General features: G+C 41.2%; 1 long non-coding RNA gene across 9 annotated transcripts in view; it reads right to left on the bottom strand.

Annotated features, from left to right (window-relative positions):
* Window positions 1-10,534, bottom strand: part of LOC107210020 — a 204,986-nt gene that overhangs the window by 169,403 nt on the left and 25,049 nt on the right. For 7 of the 9 annotated variants that reach the window (XR_004499070.1, XR_004499068.1, XR_004499069.1 and 4 more), the window contains 2 exons: window positions 10,141-10,204; window positions 3,483-3,627 (listed from right to left, as the gene is read on the bottom strand). This is a non-coding gene — a long non-coding RNA (uncharacterized LOC107210020). The remainder of the gene's footprint in view (window positions 1-3,482; window positions 3,628-10,140; window positions 10,205-10,534) is intronic. The other 2 variants (XR_004499074.1, XR_004499075.1) reach the window with 1 other exon arrangement.

Below are 10,534 nucleotides of genomic sequence, written 5' to 3'. Positions count from 1 at the left end.
CTGGCTGTTGTAGGAAAATACACAAATGCTTGGTAAGAGTTCACCTGTGCCTGAAACTGCCTACACTGTCACCAGACAGAGACACGGAGCAGCAGAGTCCCACCCTGGGAAGTGCAGCTGCAGCACAGGAAAACATGCAGCTCCTGCCCAAATAAACAGGCTGTGAGAGGCAGCTGTGTCCCCAGAGCCCTGCTCAGCCCCAGCAGCAGCAGCAGGGACCTGTTGGAGCAGGAGTGCCCTGCTTTTCCAGCTCTGCTCTCCAGCCAGGCAGCTTCCAGCACCTCTGCTCCTCAGTACCCAGGGCAGGTGTACCCCAAGCAGCTCAGAGGGTTTGAGAAGGGCTTTGCTGCCACCTAGAACCGAGACTACTAAATCCCAGCTGAGAAGAGAAGCTCTAAGCCCGTTCAGGTGTGGGGCTCTCAGTCAGTGGAATTTTCTCCACAGCAAGCCTGGCATTTACTTGGGGGGAAATGTCAATGACAGCAGGGCTAAGCCCATGCAATTTATTTACAAGCATGTTTTGAGACGATCGTGGAGTGTAACTGACCTTGAAATACATTCCTCTATGAGGACTTTGGCAGGGAGCTATTTTTATGCTACAATAAAATTTCCAGGGCGGTGACCCCACCCTGGTTTCGTGCCATGGCTCAGAGTGACAGCCCCCAGCCGAGGCAAGAAGCTAAAGCCACCCTCTCTCTTGCCTCAGCCTGTGAGTTCTCGAAGAAAGAGAAGTAAAAGTGGATAATAAATGTCTGAAACCTCTTAAAACTTCACCAGGATTAGAGATAAGAACCCACCCATCTACAAACTGCAGCAGGTGCACTCACTTCTAACTATTGCTTCTAAAATGAAAACGTTTTTCTTAGATGGGCATATTTTCTGGAAAAATAGAGCACTTCAGACATGATGTGCCCTCTTCTTTTTTATACAGACAACATGCACTGGAAGTCTGATACACATTCAAAACCAGTGAAAAATTCTTACTGATTTGAGATCTTTACTCCTCAAAATATTTGTATCAGTCCTCTTAAATTCCCAGGCAACAGTCATTTAAATTGAGGTTTACCTCTTATCCCACAGATTCGCTCTTCCTAAGTTACTGTTTCTAGTAGAACTTTCTCTTGCAAAACAAGAGTGAGAAGAATTCAGACACTTATAGAGCCATTATTCATATATTTGTTATATACCAACTGAAAAATCCAGGCCACTGAAAATATTATGCAGCTTCTACAGTGCACTGTGCAGTCAGATTGCTCTGATAAGATGGCAGATGCAACTTAGGAAATTAAAGTAAAGCCAGTACTGTGGATTTGTATTTTGAATCTGGTTGAAAGCACAATGAACATTTAATGCAGCTTTGTACAAAGCCCATTCCCAGGGATGAATCTTGTTTTGTAGCAATGATCATGGTGGGGTCAAAGTCTGTTGAAAAAGCCCAGGTGTCAAGGAGAAAATGCTCAGAAGGTGATTTTATTTAAGGCTTATTACAATGTTCTAGGAAACCATTCATTGGGGGTTTTTTCATGCTTGCATATACACTTGAACATCAATTTGGAGGCATGTAGAATTATATGATTCCATGGAAATTAACATGGTAATGAATATTAGCATGACAATTAATAATACACTTAAATGTGTGTCATGCAGCTGAGTGAGCCAAGAATGAACCAAATGTGTTGTACCAACTAACCCCCCACTGTTACAAGACAGAAACGAACAGCATTTTGTAATTATACACAGTGACATATTTTCTCATATCTACTGCCAAAAAAAATATCACTTTTGGGAATTAAAAGAGAGAGCAGCAAATAGAAACAGCTATGTCATCAGTAATTGCAAACATGTTTTCAGCTCCAGCTTCTGATAACCATCCAAAGGCGTTCTTTTAATTGGTAAAATTGACAACTGTCCAAAAATAGAGGAATCCTTAAGGGCCATGTTCACTCCTAACAAGTCAGATAACGAAATCAGAGTACCTAGAAAGTTTTGCAATGAGATGGGAATTAGCAAATAAGCACTACAACCGAAAAATAAACAGTGCTGCTGCTAAAGGGGCTTTTTAGATATTACAAGGCTCCACTGACTTTGTCCCATGGGGTCTGATCAAGTTGTCCATAAGAGATGGACAACAGATTGAGTCACTATATTTAAAATATAACCACCTCTCTCAGGAGCACTAAGAGGATTGCTTAAGACAAGTCTTCTTAACACTGGCACTCTCTAGCATGTGATAAAACAAGCTGATGAAATCCAAAACAACTTTAGAGCTGACAGAGGACTTGTTTTCAGAGCTTTACAACTAAAAGATGCTTTTGTAGGGCATTATTCTTAGACACAGGTGAGATCTCAGACCCAAGATGCTCCTCAGTGGTAGTAGGAGAAGCTGATGATCCCCCACCCCACTCACAGGTAAGGTGGCTGATGTGAACGAGGTCTATAAAACCATCCAAAGGCAGGCAGAGGGAGACTCTGCCAGGTCTCCTCTGCAGCCAAAAAGACATTTCATCAGCGTGATCATGTTTGAACATTAATCCTTACTTAACAAGGATTATTGCTTGATAACATCACAGGCAAGCAGGAAAGTAAGGTCCCTACTCTGAAGTTTCTTATCTAAAGAAATTTTGTCTTTCAAGTATCACACTGTACCCTTCCTTAAACAACGAAGCCAGAAGCCCACAGACTCTGCTCCTCATCGACTGAACAGGAATTAGGACACAAACCATTTAATATTGGGTGTCTAGGGAATTCAGAATACCAAAATATCTGCAGGTCCTAGATGGCATAAAAGTAATGATAAAAAGCTTCAGTGGTAACAGCCCTAGTGCTGGTCATCTCCAGCTGGAACTGACCAGGAGAGTTCTCAGCAAGAGAAATGTCTTTTTATTCACCTGGCTGAACAAACATGTACTAATAGAGTTCTCTGTCCTCTCCCCACACAGGTCCATTCCATACACCCCATATCAATATTTTGCCATTTGCTACTAAAGGTTGTGGGAGAAGTTGCAAATTCCCTTGAAATCAGCATTTCTCCCCTCCCTATTATTAACTGTCTTCTGTCTATTTGCAGTGTTTAAGTGACCAAAAATACTGTATTCAAAGAATAATTAATAAAACTTGTAGGGGCCCAAGAGTTCTCAAAGACATATCTTTGTGTACACTATGTGTACATAAACTATATATAAATATGTATTTGGACAGTTGTTGAAAATGTTTAATTTTTCCCAAACACCACAGCTCTTTTCTAACAGCATAGCTTGATGGCATAATGTGCATTTAAAGATGTTTCAACAGTCTGTTTTCTTTACAGTTATTTACTGAATGGAATTCACCAAGCCTTCAAAGCCTCTGTGGGCTATGTGTGAACTAAGTAAGCATGCACCCATTGTTTTAAAAACATGTCATTTGCAGATGTTTGATCGATCTGTAGAGCACACTGCAACCAGACATTGCACTTTAGAAAAAAAACAAGACTTGACTATTACCTGAGGGGATTTAGCATGATACCTCTACATCCACAGGGGACAATTTTGCTTCCAGGATCCAGTGTGAATCCAAAGCATGCCCATTAACCAACGCTCTTATGCTGTTTTTCTCCTCTTGGTAAGTAGCAGGATAACTCAAATCTTTCTGAAACACACAGGAAGTTACAGAGGAGGCAGAGCCCACTGTTAGTAAGATTTCCACTATTTCATGTTATTTCAATGTAGGAACAGGCATTGAGCAATGTTTCTTTGTTTCTCTCTAGTTCAGCTGCCTTCTTTCATGTAAAACTTGGACTGAAATCTCCTTTCTCAAGCTTTACAACATGCTCAGGTCAATACAGGTGGGTAAAGGAAGGATCTGATGAGTAACACACCACAGGATCATCTTCCAGCCTGAATTATTATGTTTCCCACTGAGTAGGTTAGTCACAAAAATCTGGTTTCTATTTCAGTGCTGTCAGTACCCTGTGGATGGTATCCTGGTCATCACTGAGCAGCGCTCAGTTTTCTCCTCCTGCAAAGTCTTTCACAATTTGTTTTGAGATATAAAGGTGCAAAGAGTTCTCTAACAACTGAAAATGGTTGTGATTGGTTTTGGTGCTGGTCCTGTTGCCAAGCAAACGTTCTTTAAATGTTCAAGCTACTCCTCTGCTCTGTGCAGAAACTACTCCAATACAATCCCAGATACTATTGCATCACCAACAAAACTGGAAAATATTCAGAGCACTTAAGAGATTTGCAGAGACAGACTTAAGAGTGTACAGTGCATCAGACAATTTACCACAGGCCTATCTATATATCACAGATATCAAATTCAATTTTAAATGCAAGAAGGGGAAAAATGAGAGATATGAAATCCATATACTGTAATTAAATGGAAAACACATGCAAACTATTGCAAAAAATAATAGAAACATGAATCGTGTATGTTGCATCTGTCTGTTATTACAGTAGGAGTGGCAATGATTAGTAGAAATAGGGTTGCAAAATAATTTCTTATATATTATCACTTCCTGTGCCCACGGGGTAAATGTGATAAAGACATCTCAGCCCTAGGCAAGGGCAAAGGCAGAGAGCAGAGATCTTTCTGCTGGGAAAGAAGAGCACTCGGTTGTACAGGAGCCAAAGGAGGTGCCAACATCTCATCCTTTGAAGGTACCAGCAACCAGCTGGCACAGCTCTTGGAGAGAAAGATACACATCCAGGGACCTGCTGCCTAGATATCCCAGTCAAGGAGAATCTGCTTCAGTCACCCTGCACAGGGGAGAAATGCGAAGGATGTTCTAGAAGCTCCAAAATGTTGATTTTTGTGGACAGTATCATGTAAATTCAATGGTGCATAAATGTGAACTTCTACATATTCACTTGGACTGGGAATTTGCAATTGTGCACACACACGAATGGCCACGCTCCCAGGGAGAACATTCCCACGCTCAGCGTTATTCACGAGCCTTGTGCCATCCCTTTTCACATATGAAATGTAAACCAGCTCCATCCATGCACAGAAATGGGTGTCTCCCAGGGTCCTGCCCCACACAGCACTGAAGAGGCAGCAGCCAGGCATTGGTGTATAATGCTGATGGACTGTGCTTTTCTCTAAGAGTGTAACCCTGAGCTCTTCCCGAAGCAGAACTTTAACACATTGCCTAAGAACACAAGATAAAGCCCTGGCAAGCTTGAGCTGGCAATCTGGGTGGAGGATCTCCCCTCTCCACCCAAGCCTGACTCACTGCAGCTCCCTGCAGCTGAAATAGGAAGGGGCAAGGTCTTTGATGGTGGTTGAAACAGGCAATCAGTTTGGCTGTATTTTGACCCCAGCAGGGACATAGGAAGTTTGCAGCAGTCAAGTCCCACATTATTTCCTCTGTCCACCAGAAACCAGGGTGGGCTGCAGAAGATTTGAGTGGTGCTTTCTGTGAAGCTGCACTGATTCCCAAAAATGCAAGGGAGTGGAAGCTAAACCAGATTAAAACATCTCTGCTCCCTCCTGTTTCCAGGAGCTGCATCACTCAGGTACACCACTGCAATGCACACGTGTCCAGCACTTACATCCATGCTGCTTTGAGCCCTGCTGCATTGACAGGACCAACATAAAACCTCCTGGATTCTTTACACACTGTGCTGGCTTTGGAAAAAGTGGAGGGAGGTGGGTATTTTTCTGCAAATAGGATTTTTCATAAGCGACATAGTCACTTTTTGCTATTACAAATACAAGAGCAATAACAATATATACAGGCCTGAGCAATAATGGAGGTTCTGGCAGATATTTTTTCCCTGTCATAAGCATATTGGGCCTAAGGCAAGGTTTTCCTGTATTTAATAAAGAAAATGGAAAGGTAGGGAGAAAAATAAAATTAAAAAAACCCTGCATTGCCTCTCAAATTACACAAGCTGCTAAATATTTAGGGCATTCTTTCCCACAAACATTTCAAATGGATGAGAAAGAGGTTTGTCTTCCTGACAGTTCACATCCTCTTGTGGGCCAGACTCATTCCTCTGGAAGCTCACTGAAGTCAATGATACAGCAGCAGGGATGAGAGATGAAGCTCATGATCCACATTTCTGTGCTACCTGTTCCATTCAGACAAATCAGCTCAGGATTAAGATGCAAGTGAAGACACTAAAGGTTCAGGTTAAGGAGAGAACTAAAACAGCTTAAACAGTCTAAAATCTGTGGCAAATGTGTCTAATTCTGCCCTCAGTCCCCTTGGCTACAAAGGAAGGGCTTGAACAATGCAAGAGTTACGTTATTTTTCAGTACTTGACTAGAGTGACACCTTCTCTGGCTGTTTGGGGTTTTGTCCCAGTTGCAGTGAATTTCCATCAAGTACTCTCACTGCATGGCTGGTTATCCTTCTTGTAAAGAGCGAATTGAGATGTGTTTACTGTTGATTACCAATGTGTCAGCCTGCAAACAGCTTTGCAAATCATCAGTTTCAAAACAATCCAAACTCCCTTCAAAACACCAGCAAAACTCCATTGGCCTTTGAAACTGGAAATGGGAAACCTGATTGCAATAACAGGTCTCAACCAATCTGAATTTATTAACAACTGAATTAGAAGTTCACCACAAGTCCAAATGAAAATCAGTAAGCAGTCATTAGATCAAGTAAAAATGAAAGTGAAGAAGACAAGAAGCAATAACTGTAATCATCCATCTAAAATTAACTTATCAGCTATGAAGCAAATAACTGCTGTGTTAAAAGCTTTTTCACGTTGGGCCACTTGTTCTTCATAATAATCAAAATACAATGCTTTAATAAAAGAGTTTCATTTATATTCTGGTAGTCAAGCTAGCACTTAACTTGATTCTGGGCTGTTCTCAATTAAGAACTGTTTATGGTCTCCAAAATCCCTTCTTGGATGCTTCTGAGGTTCTGCACCAGAAAGAGGAGGGGAGAACTGGCAAATCATAATAGAGATGTGAGCTCTGTGCTGGCAAAAAAGAGCAACCAGCCCTATGGAATCTGGATTCTAAACTCAACCAAAGCCAAGCTGCAATGAAATGTAAAGCTTTGGCCAAATTCCTAAATTCTAGTATCATGATTTTCATTTCCAGTGCTTATTTTGCAGCCCCTATTGATTTCACATTGGGCAAACCGCTATTTTTGTGACAAATTTTCCATTTGTGAGGTTTTCCTCTGCCATTTCCCAGCTCTGTCTCCCACACCGAGCTCCCCACATCCTACCCTGTGTGAGCTTCACCCCCGAGGCACAGAGCTGCCCTCTGACAACCCCATCACACCCACAGTGAGGATGAGCACGTCCCCAGCCACCCTGGGGTCCCACCCCCCAGATTTTTGGAGGTGACGGCGCTGCCTGACGTCGTGCTGAGGCACAGAGGCACAGAACACATGTCTGATATCGCCCTCCCCACTGCTTCACAAAGGGGAAGCCATGAGCACATGATGGAGAGGCAGCCACTGCTCTTCCTCACTTCAAAAGACAATTGCCTGGCACTAGTAATCCTTCACACTTAGTAACAGCCAGCTTTATAAACAGTAATTAAAGATGCCTTCTGGTGCACCTGCAAAGGAAACATGATTTTCGTTCTCCACAAGGACCATATTTTCTTTAGTGACATCTGATTAAAGGAGCCAGCCTTAAGCACGAAAGGATTAATTTTCACGGGAACAAGCAGCTACAGGTCACATTTTATGACCTTTTAACAATGTCTCCTAACAGGAGCTAAAAGTTAAAATCTGATATTTTTCAGCAGAAAGCCTCACAGTTTTTCATTTCAGAAACTTTCTACATGCTGCTAATCACTAATTTTGAAAGAGGAGCAGGATTCACACAGCAAAGATTGTGAAATCTGCTAAATCATTTTTACATATACATATAAAAAAAAATCCCTTGCTTATTCCCCTGACATTGCATGGAGTAAAACTGCCAGGGATGAATTAAAACAGCATTTTGAGATTCACTGTATTGACTGTTCATTGGCTTGTGCCTCTCCTTTTATTTTTAATCTTCAAACTGGCCAAGGCTTTTACCACTCTCCATTTCTCAAAAAATTAAGCCCCCTCTGAGCACTGTCTGGAAGTGAAAACTGGTGAGTTACAGCCCTGCCCACTCAGAAAACCCAGGGCAACCTGGGTGAGCCCAGAGACGCCAAGTCATTGCTCTGTCTAATTACAAACCCGAGGCAGATTAACCTTTGATGACTAAATTAATCTTCTAAATAAAATGAATATGCATCAGCCTGCAAATTAGGATTAAATGCTTAGCAGAATCTTTATGTGATCAAGCAGGTTTTGTGGTGCAGATGTTAACCATTAACATAAAGCAATAAAATCATTCTTTTTTTCTTATAATAACACCTAACAATTCCAAAGCCACCTTTCATCTGAGAATCTCAAAGGGTTTCATAAACATAATTAATTAACCCTCTCAGCATCTGAGACAAGAGCATAATAATATCCCCATCCAAGAGCTGAAGAAAGAGAGGCACAGCAAAGTCCTGGATCGCGTGCCTCGGACTGTGTGTAATGGGGATGGAAAATGCTTTGAAGAGAAAGAAAAGAGCAGGTTTGTGCTCCCTCCAGCCCTGCTCTCACGTAGACAGCAGGGTGGCTTCTCCACGAGGCTGAACTCCAGCCATGCACTCACATCCCTCTGCCAGAAATGCCCAGGGAGGCTCTGGACAGCCTTTGAGGTTGGCATCACCTCCAGCAGGCACTGGGGCACAGGAGAGGTGGGCACTGCCTCACCTCCCATCTGCACCACGACAGCTTTCCCTGAAAATCTTTTCCAGGTGATAAAAAAAGGTTCTTCTGGATTTCTTTGGGCACTAAGAGCTACCAGTCCTTTGAGGTACTTTTTTTCACACATGCCAACAACTTAGTCACAAGGAGACCCCAGTGACAGCATTCACACTTTTTTTTTTTGAATGCTGGTGTCCCTGCAATGTGATTTCTATGTCTACACAGAATAAAAAGCCTGAATGGGAAGTTACCACTTCCATCCACATTCTGACACTGACATGGGAGAGATGTGCCCATCATGGCACATCTTCCAGGCTCTCACAGAAGACCAAAAGTTTTCAGAGAATCAAGGAAAACTGCTGAGGACTATTTTCTGTGCTCATTCTTCCAACAGGATATTCATTTCCATGTGGTTTACAATAAGGAATTTAGAAAATGTACACTTCACGACTTTTCAGCCTTACTACTCCTGATTTTAATTTCATTATTTTCAAGCCTTATGCATTTCATTAGTATCAAACTGTAAGATTAAGTTTAAATTTGATCTATTTAAGTCAAAACTAATGTAAGAGTATTGCAGACCTACAGACAGGCATGGGAGAATTCAGATGCTTGATAATTCAATTTGTTAGCACATTTTGTTATCTAATTGTAGAAGCTTCTCCTGGTGTATAAATTTTGTTTTATATAAACTAATCTGCTGGTGTAAAATGTCTGTTGCTGCAAATGTAATTTTATTTGTTAAAGAGGTAACTTGGCTATTAAAAGGAATTTTGAATTAGAAATTTACTATTATGTTAGAGTATTGACATCACATACATAATCTTGACATATAAGCAACCTCCTCAGTACTGAAAGTTAGACATTGAAAAGCATTTGTTGTTTTCATACAATGACTGCTAAAATCCATGGAAAAATTCCAAGGACTCTAATAAGCTTTGAATTGGGCACATTATTACTATGAATGCAATTCTGGATACCTCCCATAACATTTAGGCCGTGTGAGAAACTTAGGAAAAGCAATTAACATTCCTCCATCGACTTTTGTATTTACATTTGAAATTTACCATTTAAGACTTTAATTCTCCATAAAACTGCTTAAATATACATAACTTCAGTGTTATTTAAATGTTTTATGATCTTCCTGAAATGATCCGCTAATTAAAATCACTTACTTAACTCAGTATCTTAAATTTACCTACTTCTATTTTATTTGGAAGGAATTGGATTTAATGTGCAGGTTTTGTTCATTTTCTTTCTGAGAAAATCCGAATTTGGAAGGAAAATTATGATTATATGGTAGGGAGAAGGCTGCAGACTTAAACTAGTGGTAATCATTAGCTACCATGTATGACATGATGTATATAATTAAGAAATAAATTTATTACAGAAACTTGGAATTATCAATTAAAAAGTAGTCAGTAGGGTCCCCCAAGGCCTGATATGATTACCTGCCTTATCTGGGCTGTCACTTCCAATGCTGGCTGGAATCTCAAAGACCTCAGAGGGGGCTCCCTGTGTCAAGTTAAATAAGTGAGACAACCTTAGTGGGAAAATGCAATGATACGAGCGGGTGCAAACAGAACTCTTCTAGAGGAGAATAAAAGGATAAATTTAAACCTGAATTTTACTGGCAAGCTGTTCTTCCTTCCTATTGTACTTGTGAATGGACTGGCAGGGCCACTCCATCTGTGGCTGCACCCCAGTCTGCTTGATGTGCTAAGGAATGCTGAACCTCGGGGCATTAAAGGACACTCCAGCCTGTTATACCTTTTTCTTACCTATAACCTCTGCAGACTTTGATTTTTTCCTTTGAGTTTCCTCAGGTTTAAGGCCAGAAGAGAC

The sequence above is a fragment of the Parus major genome, chromosome 11 (assembly GCF_001522545.3).
Source record: "Parus major isolate Abel chromosome 11, Parus_major1.1, whole genome shotgun sequence".
NCBI lineage: Eukaryota > Metazoa > Chordata > Aves > Passeriformes > Paridae > Parus > Parus major.
The sequence above is the reverse complement of the archived record's forward strand: the minus strand, read 5'-3'. Positions and strand labels throughout refer to the sequence as shown.